Source organism: Silene latifolia, chromosome 7 (assembly GCF_048544455.1).
Source record: "Silene latifolia isolate original U9 population chromosome 7, ASM4854445v1, whole genome shotgun sequence".
In the NCBI taxonomy this organism is placed as follows: domain Eukaryota; kingdom Viridiplantae; phylum Streptophyta; class Magnoliopsida; order Caryophyllales; family Caryophyllaceae; genus Silene; species Silene latifolia.
In genome coordinates, this window is record NC_133532.1 from 4,457,632 (window position 1) to 4,482,721 (window position 25,090).

A 25,090-nucleotide genomic window follows, 5' to 3' on the forward strand; every position below is an offset into this window, starting at 1 on the left:
ACATCAACCTTCTCATCATTTGGGAATCTTACTTTTAGGGGAGGTCTCCCAAAAAATATAGGTCACTTTTTGTGTTTATTTGGAGAGTTTCCCAAGAAGTTGTGAGCTAGGTTGCACGCGGACGGACACGGGGATACGGCACTTGGAAATTTTTTGGACACGGACACTAATGAAAAAAAAAAATCAATATACATATTAAAATAAAGGGAATTTGATGAACATTATGACCAACATCTAAACTTTGGTCAATTGAAGGCTACAAACTCGTAAAATAACAACACAAATATTATTGTCTTATACATCAAAATCAAACATGTCTTACAAATTACAAAGATCCAAATTACAAACCCAAATTTAAATAAACATTCAAGTCTTACAAAAATAAATAAATATTCCAAATTACAAACCAAAGTTCAAATCTTACAACACCATCAAACATACCAATTTCATCATCACCAAAGAGCATTATTTCCATGTCGGGTTCATCAAGAGAAAGGTTAAGCCAAGATTGAGGCAAATGTGTAAGACTGTAAGTATCCTTATGCTGAGGGTGGGACGCGTGGACTGTTTTAGTGTCTTGTTTATTTATTTGCATTAGGATCCAGACAATGAAGTATAAAGCCATCAATAAACAAAGGGCATTGATTTTCGCAGTACACATTTTACTCATTACAGTACACATTTGACGGTTTTACCCCTTTCATTTCTACGGTACTACCAAACTTTGTACTGCAATAGAAAACTTGAAAAAAAATCGCCAAAATCATCAACCACCCATGCCGCCTTCACCAAGCCTTCCCTTCTCCAGTGAACAACACCAGCACCTCCCCTGACGGGTGTCATCGTACTACCTCGACCACCACTAGCCGACCTGTACAAACTAACACCCTCCATCCCTCAAATCCGTATTACACTTTTTCGCACCACCGCAACTCCCTCCTATCCCACCGCCCTGACGTCCCCATTCATTCACCCCGACTGCCGCGACCAAGCAGCGGTGGAAACCCTTCAACAACCGTCACCTCAACCCTAATTAACACCATAACCATAAAACAATAATTTACTAAAATTATTATGGAAAAAGCATCAGTTTGTTTGTTCAAAAGTTTACAATCAAGAAACTAGATATGTATGAGTCTATTCTATATTTAATTTCCATCTATAATTGAAGAAATTGATTGATTTGAGATGGCAAAATTGCTTGGAATTGAGAGGAATTGGTTTACTGTTCTTTCTAGTCTAATGGGAGTGAGGGGGTATCAAATGGAAACTATTGCGGAAATAGTACTACGATGAGTAAAAAAAGTACTGCGAAAATAAATTACGTTAAAATGATACTTACAATTAACAATTTCACAAATGAATTACACATCAATTGACAGCAGTCCAAAACGTAATCGAGCAGTACAAACAAAACAACAAAAGAAGCAATCAAGGATTCAAGGTCAATACAAAAAAAATAAGCAATCAAGATTCACAGATACGTCTAATAATTTCACTAACTTGAAATCCCAAAATTAAATCCTAATTTCTCATTCATAAACCCTAATTTCCACTAACAATTAAAATGATACTTACAATTAACAATTTCACAAATGAATTACACATCAATTGACAGCGGTCCAAAACGTAATGGAGCAGTACAAACAATACAACAAAAGAAGCAACCAAGGATTCAAGGTCAATACAAAAAAAATAAGCAATCAAGATTCACAGATACGTCTAATAATTTCACTAACTTGAAATCCCCCAAATTAAATCCTAATTTCCCATTCATAAACCCTAATTTCCGCTTACAATTAAAATGATACTTACAATTAACAATTCGGGCGACGTGGACGACGAATGACGATCTGCGCGGTGGTTAACGGTGAACGGCGCGGTGGTTGACGGTGGTGATTTGTGCGTTGTGACTGGTGAGTAGTCTATGGTGTGTTGTAGTGGACTGGTGTGTTACAATGTAGGGTAGTGATATATCCGCGGCGGGCGGCGGGCGGCGGGCGGCGGAGTCGACGGTGAGGTGTGGAGTGTGATATTTACCTTTCCCTTTGTGTGTGTAAACTGGAGTATTGAGATGGCGGTTCTAGAGTTATTATATATAGGGTAGTGATATATCCGCGGGGAAAATGTACACTTCCACGGGGTTTGTTGCGTGTAAGCCACCACTGCCCTTATTCTTCTTTTGACTTTTAATTACCTAGTTTCTTACTTTTACTATGGGGTCCACTATTGTAGTATTTAAAGGACAAATATTTTTACTTGTGTTGTTTTCCTGGTATAATCTTATCTATATTAATACAAAAGACAATACTCAATTCTCAGCGCGCCACGTCATTAATGCAGTTTTTTTTTTTAACTCTGTTTTAACCTGACATCATTTTCTGTATATGAGATATGTCCACTTACAAAATCTTAAAAGTAGAAATGGCTGCTAACTAGTGTAACTTAGACTGAAGGCTGGAGACATTTTCCGGTTGAAAATTGTACGAAAATAAGGACAAACCTTTATACGAAACAAAAGTGATCGAATTGTTGTGTTCACTAACTACCCACTGCCGTACATCGTACCTACGACTACTAAAATTCCGAAATATGTCCATGTCCCAAATTCTAAGTCCTATGTCAATGGTTGACTTCATAAAATTGTAATAGTATGTGTGTTGTATATGTGCATCTTGATTAAATGATTAGTCTTTACTAATCTAATATTACCCATATTATACATCCAATTAAAGGGTGCTTTCCCTTTTAAAGCAACTCAAATGTAAAACCAATACTCCATTGCCATTCATTTCACTAGTTGTATCATGAAAAACACACCCTGAATAACAATGATAATATAATGTGTAAGCAAAGCATTAAACAAACAGTTTCTAACCGATTGCAACCCCATCGTTTTAAGACACTTATAAATTCTCAAGTTCTCGTCTATTTTCATTAAAAAATCAGCATCGTTATTTATACTCTAATACAATATCTTGCCTTACTGGAGGAGGACACTACTAATCCAAATAATACATACGATAGTGGTGCTGAATATTCTGGATCTTAATACAAAATATTTGCTCGCACTGGCAGATTAGCGGGCTGCAAATAGGAGTTGAATTGTTACATACTTGCCGAAAAAGGAACAAGTAGGGGTAAAAAAAAAAAAAAAACAATCACAAGATACAACCACCTTAAGATCCTACCTTTGATTAGGGGTTACAACTTACACTACCAATTTTACAATAAAAAGCTCATTAAGTGAAAGTGACTGATAAGTTTGCCGTGTTTTAGGAAAGCTACCGCATTCTCATTCAAATCCCTTGCCATTTTGTCATACATTATGGTCCTCTGCTCCATGTTCGAGATGGGAGCACACCTGTAACCAAGATTCCAGAAGGTTTTTATCACTTCTCAATCATCTGTCAAACCTCAGCATATTTATTTCTTTCTAGTTAACAGACGAGATACTGCTTTGCAAAAGACGATTTTTCCACACAACGAATCAGCAAAAATTCAACTTACTTATTAAGCCAGGCTAAACACAAGAAAAGAAAATACAAATATAACAGGAAGAAAGTGATTATAATGTAATCGTCGACCCAATCTAGAACATAATTTATAGTTTGCGATTCGGACATATCAGACCACAAATTTTAAGTAACGGCATGACATCATAGGAACAGAGAGTATACCTTACCCCTACATTGCACCACTCCATGAGTATAGTGTCTGTTTCCCATTACTAAAGGGTTGTGCATGCAGAAACTATGTACATAGATATGGTCCCAACGGTTGGCAAATGGGGCATTGTATATAAGCATTCTTCATGTAGAAAGTTCATGAGATGTACAACTGATTGTGATAGATTCCTAGTGTCCATGAATTTACCTGTTGTTTCTCATTTCATCTAATGTTAAAAGGTTTCTTGGATATAACTTTAGGAACGAAGAGAGAGGAAGGGGTGAAGGGAAAGGAAAGGGAGGTCAGGACAGGACAGAAAATAGATCCCTTCATTCCCCTCCGGTCCTCCCTTCCCCCTTCGCTCCTCCTTGTAACTCTCTTTGCTAACCAAAAAAAGAAATTTTAACTTCTAGCTCCCGTCCCTTTCCCTCCAAACCGCTCCTCCACCAAACCAGCTCTAGAGTGTCCTTGGAGTTTGGATACAAAAATAGGACAAGCCTTGTCCAGTTGTACCACTGTTATTATGGCAACTCCCACAGTCAAACATACTCACATATACACAATCATCTGAGCCCACCATTTGTAAGGGTTTCTGGATTTTTACCCTCGGAAATTGACTGATAAACAGCCCGTGGTAAAGCGCCAACCAGTGTAGCTGAAACATAATAGTCCTGACTATTAATCGTGGAAACTGACTCGTCAACAGCTTGTGAATCAGTGGATACTTGTTCAACTACATCGGGGTCAGGAACAACCGAAATCAAAATTTATTGTGTATTTGAAACCAATTTTGCTAAAAAAAATTAAAACCTTAATTATAATGAATGCATAACATTAACTTTGAAATTTTCACGAAACACCCTAAACAAAATCTTGTGACTCCGCCATTAACCATGTGGGACATGTGGCTACATCGTGAGAAAAGCTCATCGTAGGAAGGCAAGTCATGACGGTTTTACGGTTTGGTTTGATACTCGAGAAACAGATTAGCACCAGTTGTTTGCCACTCACACAAGTTTCTGTCTTACCACGTAACCCTAGATCAAGTAAACTACATTTTCTCAGGAGTAATAGCCTTGAGAAAACAACCAAATGCAAGTTACCTGCGATGAGTTATGAAGACCTAAATCTTGAAATCTCTCTGCTTCGATTTTTTTGTCCATTTCTTTCAGTCACATTCTCTTTTTCTTGTTCTGCTATCCTTCGCAACATAAAGTTGAAACTTTAAAGTACAAACCTCTGCAGCAGTATCACTGATACACTCGCGCTGGATGTGCAATCTTTCCTCTTCCCCGGCCTCTTCATTTCTGTAAGAAGAAATTGTAAATATAATTGGTAATAATGTGCAAAACTAAACTCTATAAAATAAACTGTCAAAAAAAACTTAAAACAGATTAACCAACCCGTTTTTATGGTAAAAGATTCATTCTGCAGCTTAAGCCCCTCCCTTCTATGCTTTTCTGGGCGAGATGTAAACCCCTTATTACCTGCTCGCCGCAGAATGCGTCTCAGGAGCGGCTGTGCTAGGAGCCCTTCTTCTGGAAAGCCCGATCGAATCGAACTTCGGGGCACACCATAACTTGGCACTATACACGAGCATTCGTTGCCTTCATAGGAACCTAAAGGCTCTGCCTTGTGCCGTTAGAATGGAAAAAAAAAAAAAAACAAAGGAATGTCAACTAATCGGAGAAAAAGCAATGTGGCTTTTCGGAATTAACGGTGCAGCGGCTTTGAGGAAGAATGTGCGAGTTCAGGACTTACTTTGCAGATAATAGTAATACATTGTTGAAGAAGATCTGCTTTCTGGCCTTGAAGAACATCAACCTGTAACTATCGAAACACCAATAAGAGATCAACCTTATCCTCGAATACAAGACAAGTGGATAACAATATCAGACCAAGTAACCAATTTCTCAACATTTCCTCAAAAAAGAAAGTATATTTGGTACAATGATTTCTTAGGCTCTTTCCCCTGTTGATTTCAAGAACCTCAGAATATGGTTCCTCGTATTGATGTGTGTGTATAAGAAGACATTAACTGCGTATTATTACTAAACCATGGAGATGGAGCATTTTCTTAGATGCTGAGAGCATATGTAAGGGAAAAAAAACATGCCAGTCATGTCCAATATGGTTTCTTTATCACTACACACATTAGTAAATATTCATGGACCATCAATTGGGTTTACTTCTCATTTTAGCAGTTAAAAGCTGTCTCGACAAAGAGCAACAGCAATTCAGAAGAAATTAAAACAGAGCCTAAAACAATAATATATATATACAACTACACAAGTCGTACATTTGTTACGTAGATATAAAAGAGACATAGCTCAAAACCTTACCCATTGTAATACATAGCTTCATATGTAGCCAATTTTGGGTTTGTTTGATATTTGAAGGCATAGTGCAAAACCTGCAAAGGAGCAAAAAAGAACGATACCATATGCTTATCAATTATCATAGCAATATTCATCTGCTGATTCACACAATTATGGACTCGTCAAACACGGTTAGTTATCACAAAAGAAAACAAACCTGATAATAAATATCCATCTAGCCTCTTGGCTGCATGCGCTCCCATTGTTTACGTTTAACTCCATACTATCCTCAATATTTTCCTGAAAATAGACGAGATCAAATGATGTCATCTTCCTGCGTCAATCTCGTAAGCATAAATTGATTAGAAGTCTAAGTTAAGCACATTCTAGTGATGGTTAGAATGAAACTACTGAACTATTAGTAGTAAAAACATGCAGGCAGGAGTGCAGGACAAACAAAAGAAAGAACATAACCGTTTTCTTTTTCCCTATCAGGTGTACCCTAGACTCTAGAATCCCTGCTATGTATAATGATACAAAGAAGCAAAAATACTTGTGTTGTTCTAAGCTTCTTAAACTCCAATTAATTGAGCCTCATAGTCCTGTACTGCTGTTCGGACACTCCCCAAGTTTTGAGTTAAGCGACATAGTTTCCTAGCTAATAAAGTTGGCAACGGAGAGGTTTCGGCCACCTAGTCTCTCAAGCAAAATAGAAATTAATTAAGAATAACCTGATCTAAAGGCAGATTAAAATAAGACTAAAACAGGAGAACCCAACATACTAACATAGATGTGGGACTAAAACACATCTGATCAGACGTAATCTTTTTTAATCAATCATGAAAGATTTAAACTTTTTGCCAACACAACAACTACGATTATCAGAAACAAAACAACTTGAGATTAAAAATACCAACGATGAAGCAAAATGTAAAGAATCCGCAACAAAAGATAGAAACATATTCACCTACAAACAGAGGAGATGGTTTTCCAGGTCTTGTCCCAAAATCTCAATGGAATTGAGTTCCAATGAAGAACGAATGCCAGGCGACTTAATGATGATTAATGATGATCTGCAACACAACAAAAGACAACAAAAGATTCAGACTACTTAATTAGAATGCTTGAATTACTCAGCCATTATTGCTGTAGAACTGCTGAGTGTGAGTGAGTTGAGAGTCGAGCGAAGAACCCTAAAAAAATTGGGCTAATAGAGAGAGGAAAGGGAACACAGAGAAAAAGGTAGGGCATAATGGAAAGAGAAGGTGAGGATTCGAGTGGGGAATAGCGAAGAGAGAAACCAAATATGAGAAAACAGGTAAAAAAAAAGGTGAAACTGCAAAACGACGTCGTTCGAGTACAGTAACTTTCCCTGGGGACTTTTTTGTTAAGGTGAGTAGATTATTGTGAGAAAACGTTTAATGGGGGCGATACGTAACTCCAATCATCCAAGTGACTTCAATCATTTAAGACTATGTTTAACCCTAGACTTAATACAAGTCTTAACAACAGTGAAATTTTTTGTTTTTAAGACTTAATTCATCCTCCCTTATTTCTTCAAGTTTATCCCTCAGATTCCTCAAAAAAACTCTAAATTAAGTAGTGGGATCCGTTTGAGTACGTTTTTTTACTCACAAACTACTATTCACTTGTCTCAAAGTGAGTCTTTGAAATCCAAGACCCAAGTTGAGACAAATGAATAGTGCCTTCCACATTATTGCATAAACTTGGTGAATCTGAACAAAGTCTGAGCTTCAGACTCCCACTTGGGATAAACTCAGCCTAAATGCCTAATATAATGGTTTATTATAATGGTTTGCTAAAATCTCTTTGTTGTTTGAGTAATTAAATCATGTAACAAACAGCTAAGCTTAACTTTACATTATAGTTGTCTGTAAGTACCCTTTGGGTCAGCTACTTATGACATTTGAAGTGTTGGGACTGCCGCTTCCACTACACCGTCACATTAGTATAATATTGTCCGCTTTGGGCCAAGCCCGCACAGATTTGTTTTTGGGCTCCTTCCCAAAAGGCCTCATACCAATGGAGTGGCGGGTCTCTTATAAAGAAGGCAATACTCCTTTTCTTCTCCAATGTGGGACTTGGATTGGCCACCCCAACATGAAGGGCATCAGAGGTGAACAAATCCGAATTCGCAGGACTAACTGGCAACATAATTCAATTTTTAATATGGTCCCTGATCGTCTTCCTAATTCTATCTTATATGTTAGTAGGGTTGATTTCCTACAGGAACTTTGGTGATACAGCTAAATCAATAATAAGTGTAAGATTAAGAACATTATGGAAAAAAATCTTACATCAAATAGGCCTATCTGAAACCCCTTTTGTTTTTTCCTGCTTCTCTTTCAGACTCAGCCTACAATCATGTGACAATGCCAAAACAATTGTGTGATTAAAAAATATCCACAAGTCATCTATGAAAGATATACTCCACTACATATTGTTTGTTCATAACCAATATGGAAGTAAACCCACTTCAAGTTAAATCTGATACTGAAATTTAGGCCGTTTCAAATATGTAATATCATTTTGTAATTAAGACAGTGTTTTATTTGGTACTCTGTAATTAAGACAGTGCAAAGCCTGGGACAGGTGAGCGTTCTCACCATTTTCGCAACTTCTTATGGTGCTCAGGTGGCATTTTTACTTTCCAGCTTCTACAGAGAACGGAGGCCAAACAAGCGAACAGAATAAAAGAGGTCCAAAATCACACTCGAAAGTCCGAAACCCTCATATAGACACAATCATAGAGAAAATAACCAAATGTTAACCATCATCTTTGTCGTAATCATCACAACAGGTGCTATATCCAACATCCCTCTTCTTGATTCCACTGCCTCTTCTTGATTCCTGAAAAAAAAATTATGGACTTTGTTATTTATTCTATCCTTCAACCCTACAACTACAAAAACGATGATAAAAAATATCACAAGTATAAGAACAATAAATAAGGGATTTACAAATAAAAATATTGAAACTGTCCAAACTACAAAAGTCAGCCGCCTCCAACAACAATGATCCAAGCACAGAAAAATGAAAATGCTTTACAATATTTGATTCAATAATGGTGACTCTGAACCACAGAATAATGGTAACTCTGAACCACACAACATCATTAACAAAGAGACAAAGGTAGCTAACTAAATTCAAAGATCGGACACCTCCACGAACAATAATCCATACTCAAAATGAAAATCCTTTCCAACATTATGTCAAAAGACTTAAATTATTTTATTTTACTCCTCGATTCCGACACATGGAGAAGTGCGTACACACATACAGGAAGACACTACAAATCGTACATGACACTGCAGACATTTGCTTGGCTATTTAACCTGCATTGGTTTTCTGGAACATTTTATGAGTACATTGCCTGAATGACAGATTGACATTCTCATATATTAACCTCTGCATTTCTCATGCCTGGATGCATGGATGCATATGGAACCTGCCCTGCACCCATATTTCCTCATGCCATGAAATTGGGTGTTGTTGAAACGTTGGCTATGGAGTAAATGTTGTATGATGATCAGCAGAGAGAGTCTGCACTAAATTGTAAAACTACCTTAGCTATTGCGAGGGATACTGCAGCATTTTTTTTTTTGGAAATTTTGTAGAATTAACACACAGTGCTATTGTGAGTTACCATGTACTATTTTGTAGCATCTTTTTTGGAAATTTTTGCAGTTCTATAGAGTGAAGACTATCAGGTCAGATATATATGCAGCAAATGTAACTTAAACTAAATACCTTGAGTTTGCCATTTATTTAGAATACATGCACTTGCAGGGAAGAAGATGATCGATCAAAAGGCAAGCAAACACGATAGAGTAAGGAATTACCATTGCAATCAAGGAGTAGAGGGATTGTTTGCCGGAATTCTAAACAGATAGACTGAGAAATAGATTAGACCATCTGTGCACAAGCATAGTGTGTGTTGAATGTTACGTGGTCATATCTAATTAGGCAATCCCGGTTTAAGATGTCAGAAGATGGGTACTAATATAATACCAGACTTGAGCACCATTTTATTATACCGCTCACTGTTCTACCTTCCACTCATTACTCTCTTCACTACTCCATCTATATTAAACACTCCTATCAACCATCCTAAACATCAAGGGCATTTAAGAGAAACACTCAGCTACGTAAGCGTTAATGTTCCGCTAAAAAGCCCTCGCCCCAAGACTAAAAGACTAATCAGTGTGTGTTCCTGTTTGCGGTTCTCCTTCTCCTACAACCCGACTCCTCATCCACATGGCAAAGAGTAACAGGCAAATAGTTTGACAATAACCTTATGAAGTTCATCAAAGACAATGAATCAACTTATAGTCAAATCAATTGCAGGAGAAATAAAGTTGTATAACAAACAATTAAGAAACTTATATCAGCTTACCTTCTTGTATGCCTTCTTCTTAGCTCCAATCACGTTCTGGCAGTGATTCTGCTTAAAGTCGTCTCACCTTCATAATTGACATTTAACAAATCAATGCCATTATTGAGAAAGTATGGAATATACAATCACAAATCTAATAAAGATAGCAAACCACAGTTTCTAAAATAAGGACATTACAAAGGCAATATAATACTCAATCATCATCTTTATCAACCTGTCAGTTAAATGTAAAGAAGGATAGTTTCTGATTACAAAATAATAAGAACATGGAAGAGTTACTACACAGGTATAACACAAGCAAACATCATCCATTATACACCTATAACTTATTCACAACTCTCAAACACCATAGCAACAACTGCAGACTTCCAGATTTACTTGTAGAGAAAACATCTAGAAGATATGAATACAATATCCTAATAGCCTAAAAACAACAGTACTCTGTAAATATTTGTAGAGAAAACATCTAGAAGATATGAATTCAACTCTCGTAAGTCACAAGTTCTTATTTTTTTTCTTTTATATTCAAGAGTCTTACTAGATTGAAAACCCATCATAAATTCATAATCAAAGCTACAAAAAGTTCAACTACAAGTATCAAATATATCACATATAAACTAAATTACGGAGATAAGGAAATAAAGGGGGTAATCACCTAGAGGGAAGGAAACAAGGCAGATAGTTGATGGCTCTTCTGAATTCGCATTTGCTGTCAATTACCTATTCTCGTAATTCACCATTCCATTCATAGATGCTGCCACCTGTTGTTTTAACACATTTGAGAAAGAAATAAAAAATAAGTTTCAAATTCTACATTTACAAGTTAGGTTAATAATGGTTTAAATAACAACAAATTGCCATTCATCTAAATTAATTTTCACTTAAAACTACAATTAATACATCTATCCATTATTTAATTATAAAATTATCATACAAAACTAAAAATATAACAAAAAAAATATATGCTGATAAACCAACCTGAAGATGACCTGACATAAACGACCCGACCCGAACCCATCACTGACCCAGCATAATTCGAATCCGATATGATCAAACACGATTGTCACCTTTGGGTGCGTAGATTAAGTTACCATAGTATACCCTTTTTCTTAACCTAACCAAAGTAAGTTTTATATGTAGGTTTTCACTCAAATCGAATCTAATTGCTCAAAAAAAAATTGAACAATGGATTAAAATTGTCTAATTAACGAAATAATTTACTTTTTAGGGTTTATAAATTAGTAAAACTAATGTTTTTTCGATTCATCTTTATCTTATTCACTATACCGTCTTTTCGATTCATCTATTATCTTTATTAATTCAGAAATTAAGAGACGAATTGAGTATAATAAATATGGAGTAACAAGTTAATCTGCTGATTTGTGTTGCAATAGATCCAAATTTTCCATACTACGTAGAACATTTTTGGAGCAAGTGATTAAATGGACTTTAGAAGATGAATTTGCCACTAACTGTCAGAGAGCATACCAATTCTATTTGCTTTCAATTTCACGTGCTTTACCTTTTTATAACCAAAAAAAAAAAAATCACGTGCTTTCCAAAATCAGTATGATTTTACCTTGAATTTTTTCAAAAGAAGTATCGGAAGAAGGGGAGTGCAGCCAATGTTGGCCGGAGCAAAATTTGTCGGTGGCTGATCGGAGGTGATGACCAGAGGTGGTGAACGGAGGTGGTGATGGGAGATGAGGGAAGAGAGGAAAAAAAGTAATTGAGTGAGGGAATGAAAAAATGACAAGGGTAACATTGTAAAAGTCGTATGTGAGAGTAAAATGCGTATGTGAAAAAGTACGTCCCTTTCCAAAAAGTTGTCTAACTTTCTTAAAAGCGTAGAAAGGTTAATAATTTCCAAAAACTTGTGTAACTCTCCTAGAAGCGTAGAAAAAGAGAATTAACTTTCAAAAACTTATCTAACTTTCCTAAAAGCATAAAAGAGGTTAACAATTTCCAGAAAACTTGTCTAATAACTTTCCTAAAACACAATCACTATTGTTTTGATCGTTTCCTATATAAAGCAAACATGTACCCAGGAAAAGGCATACATCCAAAATTGTGATTTTGTGATTTTTTTTTTAAGAAAAAAAAAGAGAGAGAATAAGAGTTTAGAGAGAGAATGAAAGATATATTAGCATCTCTATCTCTAATCGATGGTGATGGTGAGAAAAACCCTAATAAGGGGCAAGTATGTCTACATCCGGCTTTGATAGAAAAAAAGGTATGCGCCGTTTGTAAAAAGGAGCAAGCATGTGTACATACGGCTTTGATAGAAAAAAAGGTATGCGCCCTTTGTAAGAAGTCCGACAACTTTAAAATTCCGGCTACTCTTCCGTTTGGGTACCTCTTTTGCGGTTTATCCCTCACCGCCGAAGCTATTCGACATCTCCGTGACCTTGATCTCGATAAACTCTTGCTCCGTAAGAAGCTCCATCTCGTTCTTGATCTTGATAATACTCTAATTCACGCAGTTGAAAAGAGTAATAATAACGTCAATGTCAATGTCAAGAAGAAGAACAATAATAAGAAGAAAAACAACAACAAGAAGAAGAAGTCATCTTCATCGTCTAATAATGATGATGTTTACAATATCTTGCAAGGGAAGACTTCCGTCAAGTTAAGGCCCGGTGTTCGTGATTTCCTTGAAAAGGCTTCCAAATTGTTCGATTTAAGCATGTACACAATGGCTAAGAAAGATTACGCTAAGGAGATTGTGAAAGTACTCGAATCCGACTCAGTTCGCTTTTCAAGCGTCATCTCTAATGAGTATTCTGCCAAAGACAACACAAAATCTCTCAACATTGTCTTATCCCATCAACATGTTACCTTAATTGTTGACGATGTAGCAGACATGTGGGCGCCTCAAGATCAACGTAACGTCATCAAAATTCAATCCTATATCTTCTTCCAAAATGGGGCCGCCCCTCCTGATTATGATGACGATGATCAAGAGTTAGCAAGGGTTTGGAGTATCTTGGAGAATGTTCATACAAATTTTTTTGATAACAACCAAAACAACTATGCTTCTAAAGATGTGAGACAGCTACTTAGGAAAAATTAAGATGATTGATTCAAAAGTACACTAGTTACAAATTACAAAGCAGCTGCTGTTTATTTAATTTCAAGTGATGTTTGTTTCATATACTTTATATAATAAAGATCAATATTATGTATTCCATACAAACACAATTTTTTGTCTCTGTTTGTGACTTCAATTTAGTAGCCAAAATAGCAATTACCCTCTTTAACTTAATTATTGGCGAAAAAATAGCAAGGCATTGCTGTTTTCGTTTGTGACTTCGATTTTAAATTCACAAAAATAGCAATAGAGAACATTCCTGACTCCCAAGAGCTTTCGCTTGTAAAGGCTGCCAAGATACGAACATTCAATCCTCTAAGGAAAAGAACAATCCATCCAAACGCTACCATTTTATCGCTAATCCAAGATCCATCAACCTTCATACTAACCATACAACCACTATACGTCACGTTCATGAGGAAAGTAAGGTGATAATCAACTGCACATCATCTGCCCTCACATATATTCCTGCAATTCCAGCAGTCCCAGAACTATCTCCGAAGCAAAAAATACCCATGTTATCATCCTTCAGTTCACTAAGGTAGTGTATGTGCCATTAATGATGAGTGAACTCGCAAACAAAGAAAAAGCAATCAGGAACAAGAACATTACCTCTCTCAAAATGAGAATTTTCGTTCCAAACTGGGGACCGGAAACTTCAACAGTTCTTTCCCAATATACGAAAGACATTCCTGAGGAAAATCACTTGTTCTTGGCCCTTTTTCAATTTTCTGTAAGATGTGACAGGAGAGTTGAGAGCTTCCAAATAGCCGCTTTTTTCATTATTATCTCCCAGACGACGCTTTATCCAGAACACATGCACGGCGCATAGCAGCAGTGATGGAAAGAGAAGAGACCTTCTGTCAGTCTGTGTATCACATCATTCCCATGAGAAGAACAGCATCAAAAGTTCAAAACAGTCAGTTCTCAGTTTTCAGGATTCAAACACCACCATTTTACCCATTTACTCCTATTCTAGATACCTAAAGACGAGGTTTTTCCAATCCAGACCTTTCAAAAGTAGATCAAATCCCCGCCGGAATTTCTGTTAAATGATACACTTTACATCTATATGACTATATTTACATAAATTATTTGAAATGAAAGTCGCATCTCTAATTAATAACCTCTTTCTCCCATTCAGAGGTCTATAGTTAGGGGACAATACATACCAAAAGGTTCGAAGAAAGGAAGAGAAGAAAAAGCTTTAAATAAAAAGGTCTCCTTACCCGCAGGTAACACAAGGGCTTCACGCCTATGTAGTACTTTGGTTTGCATAACACCCTTACACACCATTCTTTAGAAATTAGAATTAACTCCCCGGATCATACATGGTAGCAGGAAGAATAGAGAATGGATTCCTTCTCCGCCACTTATCTAAATCCAACCGATTTCCGCTGGACAGGGGAAAATGGAATGAACCCTTTGTTTCGCTCCTTTCCATGTCCCTGTGAACGACGGTAACTGTCTTACACCGTTCCCACCAAATTTGTCAATATAGACGTAATCTTTGACATGGAATACGAGTTAAAGAGATGTTTTTGTTACCCTTGTTCATTTTTACACAACAATCCCTTGAAATACTTGGAAGCATCAACAGCTCCTTACGGATCCTCAATTCCTTCTTCAGATTGATATCATAAACAGTAGAGACGACCAAACTCTTCAGGACACTTGCATTTCAAAGAAGATGCCCCATAAGTAACAATGCACCCTTCTCACCACAAAACTCATAAACTTCAATCACATCAACACGACATGTAAAAGGGCAGTAAGCCACCGTAGCAGTGATCCGAACACTGGTAAGAATTAATGCAGCAAGGAAAGCCCTGAATAACAAATTCGAAGTGAAAAAAATTGAATATACAGATTCATACAAACTCTTGTATAACGTGGCAATTAACAAAGCTAATACTATTAGTAAGTGGCTACTAACCGAATAAAAGACGACAGTTTTAAGTTGAGGAGGGATTTATCTATCAAGCATATCACGTGTTTCCAAGCATTACAAGAACACACACCAAAAAAAGGCAGCGGATGATGAGGATACAAGAATAGGGAAGGAGGAAACTTAGTACACCCAAAAAAAAAAAAAAAAAAAAAAAAAAAAAAAAACAGAAAAATGACAAGGAAAAACACGGCCATTTATTGTAGGCGGGATAGAACATAGCAGTCTGATCTGATGTTTACAAATCTATTTGGCATAACATGTGTCGTTAGCGAACGTTCGACTTACATACTGTGGTGGCAAAGTTTTAGCTGGAGTAGTGTCAAACATTGTAGCTGTAACTCTCGCGTGTTGCTGAGTTGAACCTATCACGATCTGCAGGAGGGAACGTTTAGTGAGAAATACACGTGAACTAAAAATCGAAAATGCATACTGAATGATAAGAGTAAGATCTATCCAATTTGACTGCCATTTCAGCTAAAGTAAACTGAAAGCTGAAGTCTTGTTATTTACTCCAAAATCTGTAGAATAATGCTAGTATGTTATATCGTATTTACAAAGACCCAGCTACTCTCTTAGCGGCTGTCCTTCACCCAAAACTATGAAAGGGTTGTAAATTTTTTGCTCCAAAACATGAATTTCGGGCCTAACATATAGACAAGTTCAATATGCATACACATCTAAGGCCTAAGCATTGCTCAGTCTGGATGAATTTATTTAAAGTACATTATTGAAAAATGCAATGTGGAATAGCATTCCTGAATTCACTCAAACACTATAAACTATAAAGGCAGTTTAAGTATTGACTTAAGTAAGCTTTTAAATGTGTTATTGTATGTATGAGCCGGTAAAAAAGAAGATAAACAAATTACTGAATTCTATCTCTAATGGTATCTTACCGGATCATATACTAATATATGTTAGATTTATCTAATACGCCTTAATTCAAAAAAAAAAAAAAAAAAAAAAAAACAGAAAAAGGCAACCGAATATTTTGCATGCATTGCGGCAACCAAAAGAAAGCAAAGAGGACAGTTTTTTTTTTTAGTAGAGAAAGTGAGAAACTTTAAATGCAAAAGCTTTCCGTATTTCAGTATAAGAAAGTGTTTCTCTGATCCAAAAAAGGGTTTACCAAATACAGAGTAGTATTTGATACACCTGTGAATCTGTGATAAGAGGCTGAGTCGTCTTACGAGAGTCCAAACTCCAAACAATGACTCGATTAAAGATAGGCCAGAGTTGACTCTGATACCCTACAGTTTTGCTAATAACCTCGACTGGTGTCCTAACCTTTGAAGATCAAGCGAGCAAGATAAACTTCGACAAGAGTCATTAACGCGTTAATAGCAAACTACTAACCAGCAGGGGAAAGAATACCCTCCCAATGAAATCTAAGAAGGCTTAAATTATGCATAGAATAGGGAACATTTAAATTATGAAGTTGCTTACGGAGGCCTGAACACTAGAACTTCAGGAGCAACAATTCGCCGAACATCCGATGGAACATATTCAGAAAATAAAGTCATGGTAAGAAAATGAAGCACCAAGTTTCCAAAAAATGTAAAAAAAAAAAAAAATCACTGTACAGCAGTTACGATACGCACAATAGTAGGCAACTTCTATATGATCTGAATACAGCTATTATCTGAATCATTTGAAAAGTATTCCGCCTTAGACAAAACTAACCTATATTGCAACATAACCCAAGGAAAGAGCATTTCTTTTTTAGGTGTGACAATGCATTGAACACCTAAGGAGCATTTTCGGAAAATAAATTCCTGGTAGGAAAATGTCTGTATCAAATTTACAAAAAAAAAACATAAAAAAAATCATATCATTCACAATTTACGGCAACTCAGCAAATAAAGAGGCAACTTCTAATAAAGCCTAGCCGTGCACTTGAATAAAGTAACAATCTGATTCATTCATATAGTAATCGGATTAAAATAAACTTAAAACTATAGTCGAACAAGAAATTAACAAATTAGGGTTTAGAAAACTGCATAAAAGGAGATAAATTGGCAATATGAAATCGGAAAAATGAAATGAAATAAGAGAAGTCATAGTTTTATGCAAAATGAAATAGAGGAGTAACTGAAAAAATACCGTTGAAAATCAATGCGAGATCGTGAAGGAAGCCATTGATAATGATGACGATCAAAACAAGACAAGTACAACTTCGCACAAATGTCTTTATTTGTGCAAGCATTGAGTCTAGTAGTTATTCCCAGTTGTGGAGCTCATTGTGGTGTTGATTATGCTCCAGGGGAAGATGTAATGCTTGTATCCTATTCCCTCATACAGAATAGCAGCAACGGCTATCGCGAACGCTTCTTGACTCAAGGAAGGATCACCATTGATCTTAAACTAATTGACAGAATACTCCGCATTAAACTAGTGTCATCCAACACAATGCAGGGCAACTCATAACTACCTCAGACAGAAACTTTCGACACGCCCATAATATACTATATCCGCCACAATCATTTGTTTACCTTTGAATCTTTGAGTATTAGTTATGCCCTTACATAGAAACTAGCATTAGTTCTTTCCGCAATTCCACCATGAATACTATCTCCTCTAAACAATGTTCCATTTCGAAGCAACCAAATCCAAGATAACATGTGTAAGAACCGAAAAAATAGTCATGTTATCATCCTTCGGTTCACTAAGGCAGCGTCTCCGATTAATGATCTATGTTTTAATACTACAATTAATTCCAGTCTTGCTATTAACGCCAAGAACACAAGTACACAACCAGCCCAAAGACTACGGGTGAACTCGCAAACACAGAAAAAGCAATCGAGCACAAGATCAATACCTTTCCCCAGATGAGAATTTATCAAACAAGGGGACCCGAAAACTTCCACAATTTTTTCCCAATGAAAGAGAGACTTTCCTGAGAATTCTCCTCTTGTTATTGTCCCTTCAATTTTCTATAAAAAGCAGCGTAAGAGCTTCTATTAAGCTGCTTTTTGCATTATACCTCCCAGATGATGCTTTTGTCCGGAGCACATACTCAGGTGCACAAGCAGCAGTAATGAAAAGAGACGACACCGACTGTGTACCCCATGAGAAGAACAGCATCAGAAGAACAGTCAATCCAAATTTTCACGACTGGAACACCACCATTTACCTATTTATTATTCCAGATAACTAAAGACGGAGGGTTTTCCAATTTTCCAATCTAGACCTTTCAGAAGTAGATCAAATCCCCACCCGGAACTTCTGTCAAATGATCCACTTTACATAAATTACCGTGACACCCTCACAGCTCACACATCATTCATTAGAAATAACTCCCGGGATCATACTTGGTAGAAGGAAGAATAGATAATGGATTCTTCTCCACCACTTTTTATACACGGTGAACTCTAATCACCAAAGAAGAAAAAGAAGAAAAGAGGTTAAAGTAAGCAAAAGATTCAACGTTAATAGATACGAGAGGATAGATAAACTGGTCATTGTGTGGATTTATGGATGTCCAAATATTTCAAGATAAGAGGAAATAGGAATACAGTTCTGTTTCTACATCCTTCCTATTTTGATCAAGTGAGATATATAAATCCTTCCATTTCGCTCCCTTCTACATCCTCCGACCAAGGGAAATTATACCCTCCCTTTCCCTCCAAATTTGTCGGTATGAAAGGTCAAATTCTATCCTCGATCTGGAACAATAATTAAGCTGGTGTTCCCGGTACGAAATTTAGATTCTACATGCCAGTCTTTTGAAGCCCGTGGAAGCATCAACAAGTACTTACCGAGCTCCGATCCCTCTCCAAATCATGACCATAACCGCCATCCATATGGACGAAGAACCTCTTTAAGAGACTCGCATTTGTAAAATGATGCTCCATAAGTGACATTGACACCGGATCACGCCCACAAAAATTGTGCACTTCAATCACTTGGACATGACATGAAAAAGGGACCAGAGGTATATTTGGTGACTGAGAGTAACAGTGGCAGTCATCCGGATAGTAGTATTATGCACAACAATCCCAGCCAAGAAAGCACTGGAAAACAAATTCCTGAAGTGAGAAAACTGAAAAAAACAGTAGTATACACGCTCTTGTGTAATGTGATCTCTCACAAGAACTTGAGTTGGTTATGAAAAGACAAAGCTAATATTAGGTGATGCTAAAGATTGCTAACCGATTCAAAGACGATAGTTTCAAGTTGAGGAGATTTGTTCATCAAGCTTGTCACATATTCCCACGCATTATAAGGACACTTATCAACTTGTACACTTAACAAGCTAGGGAAATCATGCTTATGCTCGTCTTCATTAAGTTGAGAAAAAAAAGCTGTACAATGAACAATATTAAAATATTATAAACGATGAAACCATATCCGCTAAAATTAAAGACTCACTATTCTTTGGCTTCAGATTATATCATTATACAATAAAGGCAACAACGATACCTCAGTAGCTCAGGGGCTTCGACAAATAGGGGTGAATTATGATAGAATAAAATAAAATGGGTCATTTAACTTAAGTAGTTGAACTTCTTTTAATCATGAAGCAACAGTCACTGCACGTAATTCTGGATGCAATTTCTGGATCATCCGTAGATATTCTTTCTATGTGTTGTTGACACAAGGGTAACGTTCTAACAACCCTTCTACCACCCCTTACGAGATCCCTGGAGACACTGGATAATGTCCCAATAAATACGAAATATAAAGGGATACAAACATACATACCTATATTGTGTGCATTTTAAAGCGTAATTCAGCGGCTTTATAGGCAGCGGCATTTAGAAGCTCGCAGTCGTACTTGGGTGGATCTTCATTGATATCCAATATCATCATGTGCATTGCACGAGTTTTTTCACGACGGGAACTATTTTCACGCCCTCATTTGAACTGTACTTCAAATATGCCAAATTAGGGCGTCAATCTCAATTGTACACTCCAAAATATTGCAATGTCTTATTGTTAACACTTTGAGTATTCCAGTACGATGAGTAGGATGACCGTCAGTGTCAAACCAGCAATATTCAAGAGTCAACTTCTGAAGCAATTCGCGACTAGAAAACAATTTTTCCATAGAACTAAAATCAACGAACGTGATGCGATTCAGATGAAGACTCTTCAGTTTAGGCAGATAGGCTGATTCAATTTTATTGTACCCACAACTTCCCATTTTCAAAATCACTCGTGTTTCACACCTGAAGAAGATATCAGGAACACAATCGATCCAAATATCAAGCTCGTAATGAAGCCCTTGAACACCCTTTTTTAACGCATGACTAACCCATCGATTCAAATCTGAATTATCATAGGTGCTTTGACAGAGTAAACTAAATTTATTGATGGGTGAGACCTGGTGCAATTCCAGAACTTTATCAACAAGCTCCTTAGACCTTGGAGCTACTTCTGTAAGTTCTGTTCTGTCATGTTGTTCTATATCAATATCTGCATCTTTAAGGGTCCGTTTGGATTGAAGGAATTGGAGAGAAGGGGAGGGGAGGGAAAGGGAGGGATTTAATTTACTTTGTTTGGATAAAAAATATGGGAGAAAGGAAATGGAGGGGGAGAGAAATGAGAGGACTTATTTTCTCTCCTATAGAACAAACTATAATCTTTCCGATGGTGGCAAGATTTGGAAAGAAAACATTATTTGAACTCTAATTATATCACTAGCATCCTTCAATCCTCCATCCATTCTTCATCTCCCTCCTTCCTCCCCTTCCATTTCCCTTCATAATTTTTGTTATCCAAACATCCACATCCCATTTGCCCTCCCCTTCTCTCCCCTCCCTTCACCTCCCCTCACTCCCCCTCCCCTTCCCTTCCCTCCTAAAATTGTATCCAAACGGACCCTAAAAGAAAGACAAGTCGCCAAAGTAAAAAGGTACAGCCATCTTGTTGATAGAATGCTTGTGCTAACAGCAAACCTTGTTGGTAGAAACGAAAGCAAGTGACCAAGCAGTTCATCAGGTAAACTACTGATCCTATCCAAACAATACTCACTTACCGGGCCTTGTACATGTTTACTACGTTTCTCATAGGTCGTGTCGTGGTCTTTACAAAACTCTACCTGAAATGCAATGAAGGCTCAATTAACACATAACCAAGCTAGTAATGTACTCCGTACAAATGTACATTGATTTATACAGATTTACGAGGCAAGGGTTTGATACCCATTACCAAGTCCCAACAAGAAGCAGTTATTATACGAATGAATCTTGTCTACTAGAACACGAAAATTAGACAAAGGATCTCGAATCCTTCCCTAACTTACTTGCCAAAAAGCCTGATGATGAACGGATTCCAGCATTTACTATAGGAATTAGGAGTAACAAAATACCTAATCACTGAATTAATTTCAGGCTTCAAGTAGCATGTCACATACTCCCTCCGACCCAACCATTTGTTTTCTTTTTATATCTTAATCAATCAAAGATTAACAAATGACCGGGACTGAGGGAATAATTCATAAACTCAAACCAAAAGAATAATATCACATATTATTACCAATATACAATCAGATGCTGAACTACCCAAAGCATCATTTAAGCGAATGAAGTCTCAAACAATTGAAATCATTAATACAAAATCAAATGCTGAACTACCCAAATCATGAATTTCACAATCACATACTATACCCAGTTGTAGAATAACACAAAACTAAATTTCCAAAAAGAAAAAAAAAATGAGATATAATTGAAATTACCTTGGTTGTGATCTTGTGGTGAGAAGATGGAACTTGTAATTCCAGGTTTTGATATAGGAGTGATAGAATTAAGGTGTTGTTTGGCCAAGTTTACTTAAAAGAGTTTTTATTTTTTAAAATGAGTTTTTCCACAAACTATTTTTTGAAAAAGTTGTGATTGTTTGGCCTAACTTTTATAAAAATAGTTTTTTCAAATTTGATGTGTTTGGCCCAATTACTTTTATTCAACTTTTTTGATTTTTTTGTTTACTATATAATTTGGGTCTGTCACACTTTTAAACTTTTCACCTTTAAGCGCACTTTTTCTAATAAAAATTATGTAATGTAATAGTTACAAGCGCAATTTTATCTTGTGTAATACTCATAATCATGATATTCATAGCCGATGTTATATCCTCGATTAGAAAGTTGCAATATCAACTTATTATGTTGCAAGATGATGAAACTCACCTACAAATATAATCAATTAATCAAAACTATAAACAAAAGCATTAAGCATTTATATTGGTGGGTACTTGAACTACGGAACAATTACTACATACTTAGCCAAAGAAAAAATAATTATAAAATAAAACGTCTTATAGTCTTATATACTATGAGATATTTCTTTTATAAGTCAAACATTCAATTTTTACATATAAAGGATCGACTCACACTGAAAGACGGTCTTATACATTGTTAAAAGAATCGTCTCATACTCTTTTCATCTCAAACCGTCAATTATTTTTCCTTTTTATATAATTAACATTGAGCTTATATTTAAAAAATACCATAAGATAAATCATAAGCAATATACGGAGTACATAGCAATAATCAATGCCTACATGACTTAAAGAACTTACAATTAAAAGCAACCGATTAACAAAAAATAGAAAATAATAGAGTGAAAAATATTATAATTATAGAGTACAAACAATAAAAAAAAAAACCAAAACAATTGCCTATCTAGTAGGGATTGTGAGAAGTAGAAGTAGAAGTAGATATCAATTGATAGATTATACAACCAGTTGTATACGGTTGTATGGTGTAGAATTCGAGTTGTGTACTAAAGTTTTCGAGTTTTATTTAAAAGAATCTGAGCTATGCTTTAAAAATTTTGAACTCACACACTTAAACATAAAAAAAATACTCTTACAAAACTCAATAAAATTGCACATAAGCTCGGATTAATGTATAGGGTTGTACAATGTTTATTATACAACTGGTTGTATAGTAATATTTGTGAGTAGATATTTGCTACTTCTGCTTTTAGTGGCTTTTTTATAAGTTTTAACTTTTTAAAAATAGTTTTACACGCGTCTAATTTATAGTGTTTGACCTAGTTTCTATTTTTTAAGTTGTAAAAGCACTTGTAAATCTTGGCCAAACAGCACCTAAATAGTGTCGGTCTAATTAGGTACTTTTAATTGAATAAGAACATGTTTGGCTTTCATTATCAAAAATGAGTTTTTGTTTTTAAAACTTAATTTTTCAAAAGTGTTTTTTTTTTTTTTAAAAGCAGAAACAACAAATAGTTGCTTCTATTTCTATAGGCAAAAAAAATAGATTTTTAGCTTTTAAGAATTTTTGTTTAACTTTTGGAAAACGATGTGTTTGGCCAAAAAGTGTTTTTGAGTCCAAAAACCATTTTACAAACTAGGCCAAACACACACTAAACTTGTTATAAAGCCGATTTTGAGTGTTAATCGTTGTATTTTCCGGTGAATCCACTTTGGTTGTAATTTGGATCATTTGAACTTGTTGTATTTACATCTCAAGGTAATTCAAATACTTCACATTAGTAAGTTGAGATTAATGGATCATTTTGTACAAGCCGACTCACAAGTCAAACCCGACTCACGGTCAACCAAGGTGAAGAAGGAGAGCAAAAGATAAGCCAAGGGAATAAGTTCAACGTCAAGAAAAGTAAGTTAATGGAAGATTTGATACCTTGTCATAGACAAACAAAAGCCAAAATGAAGAATTGAAAACTCGGTTTCAGAAGGGTCAACTTCAAACGAGTATATCTCGAGTTACAGACCTCGTATCGACACAAGACCAAGTGGAGGTTAAAGCTTGTGATCTTAGCTTTCCAACGGTAGGTCGCATGCTTTATTTGACCAAGAAACGAGGGAGATATGGCTTTCGCGAGATTGTGGTATAGGCTAAGACCGGAGCCTGCGGCCCACACCGGAGCCCGCGATTTTCCCCTGATCATTACGATGTGTTTTCCTTTTTTCCTACTTCCGAAAGCCTATTTGTTTGTGACCTAAAAAGGAGGCTCAAGAGTATAAATATCCACATGTTTGAAGATCTAAAGACCACCCTTCTTACCAATCTCATGCTTGGCTAGAACCTAATTATTGAATAATCAAAAAGACTTGTATGAGAAAAGAACTTAGTATTTGGGTGAAAATTGTAATCTTTTAAGAGGGGAAAAGTAATGTCGCAAAAGAAAAATGATGTAATTATAACAATTTTACGGTATTTTTGTGATATTTTAAAGTAGGGTTTTTTGATAACTGCTACCACAAGTAAACCACTTTTTGAGAACTGCTACCAAGGTAAAAAAAAGTTTAAAAATTGCTACCATATTCATTGGTTCGGTTAAAAGTCAGTACCAATTAACACCGAAGCCCAAATTTTGACTTGAAAAGACTACCCCTTCTTCAACCTTTCTTCTTCTTCTTTAACTTTTCTCCCTTCCTTTCTTACCCAGACATATGACTTTCCAACTTTATCACTCTTCTCTATCAAATTCACTTTCATCACTCTTTAAATTTTCAACTTCATCACTCTATCAGCCAAAAAGGTGGTGAGTCGGGATTTGAGTGTCTTTATATGGTTTAGGAGGCAGGGTTTCTTTGCCACTTAATCATCATCAAATCACAATGTAGTACCTTCTTCTCCAACATCAACTGATTTATTGTATTTATTTGCCACTTATTTGTTCTTCATCATACCATCTAAAATATCCACATTCAAA

The 25,090-nt window shown here is 36.1% G+C and overlaps 2 long non-coding RNA genes across 17 annotated transcripts; both read right to left on the minus strand.

The window, feature by feature from the left end:
- Positions 1–249: 249 nt before the first annotated feature.
- LOC141591450 (uncharacterized) lies at positions 250–2,068 on the minus strand. The gene is made up of 2 exons (XR_012520854.1): positions 1,816–2,068; positions 250–1,029 (listed from the first exon to the last, which is right to left on the minus strand). It is a non-coding gene; the product is annotated as an uncharacterized LOC141591450 (long non-coding RNA).
- Positions 2,069–3,003: 935 nt separating this feature from the next.
- On the minus strand, positions 3,004–22,266 carry LOC141591457 (uncharacterized). Of its 16 annotated transcripts, none has more exons than XR_012520868.1 (22): positions 22,126–22,265; positions 20,151–21,489; positions 19,599–19,750; positions 17,550–19,459; positions 15,732–15,818; positions 15,044–15,324; positions 14,725–14,943; positions 14,108–14,363; positions 13,885–13,986; positions 13,243–13,343; positions 12,679–12,874; positions 11,060–11,165; positions 10,405–10,471; positions 8,615–8,858; positions 8,306–8,364; positions 6,955–7,060; positions 6,205–6,287; positions 6,012–6,082; positions 5,431–5,493; positions 5,073–5,301; positions 4,773–4,976; positions 3,004–3,364 (listed from the first exon to the last, which is right to left on the minus strand). It is a non-coding gene; the product is annotated as an uncharacterized LOC141591457 (long non-coding RNA). The 16 variants fall into 16 exon arrangements; XR_012520862.1 differs by having other exon boundaries at positions 13,656–13,986; XR_012520864.1 differs by having other exon boundaries at positions 13,243–13,986; positions 15,736–15,818; positions 22,126–22,266.
- Between the last annotated feature and the right edge of the window lie 2,824 nt (positions 22,267–25,090).